Consider the following 580-nt stretch of genomic DNA (forward strand, 5'->3'; position numbering starts at 1 on the left):
TGCCACCGCCGGGCCTCCGTGGCCGGGCATCTCTGCAGCCAGTGCTCCAAATCTTGGGGCTCCTCGCTGCACAATGGACATATTGTTGTTGTTGTTGCTGTTGTTGTTGTTGTTGTTGTTGTTGTTGTTGTTGTTGTCGTCGTTGTTTGGTTTTTTTCAGCTTTTTTATTTTTAAATTTTTTTTTCTGTTTTGTTTGTTTGTTTATTGGTTTATTATTTCAACCTGGTGGTTTATAATTTAATGTAGTAAGAAGAAGAATATAATTTTCATCTCACTGAGTGGGTGGGTGGAGGGCGCCACTGGTAGGTCCTGTTTCTTCTCTCTCTCTCTCTCTCTCTCTCTCTCTCTCTCTCTCTCTCTCTCTCTCTCTCTCTCTCAATCCAACTCAGCTCAGCAAGCCATGAAACGCCGTTAAGCACGAGCTCAAGCACCTGTGCGCTCAAGGGCTCCCCATCAGACCCGACAGTCATTTTATGGGCATGCACGCACACTCTATTTTGTTCCTGGGGAAAGAAAGCGTTTACACCTGGGAACGAAAAAAAAACTATTCAAAAAAAAAAAAAGAACTGTGCTGGGGAA

This window comes from Aplysia californica, unplaced genomic scaffold, assembly GCF_000002075.1.
Source record: "Aplysia californica isolate F4 #8 unplaced genomic scaffold, AplCal3.0 scaffold00935, whole genome shotgun sequence".
Taxonomy (NCBI): domain Eukaryota; kingdom Metazoa; phylum Mollusca; class Gastropoda; order Aplysiida; family Aplysiidae; genus Aplysia; species Aplysia californica.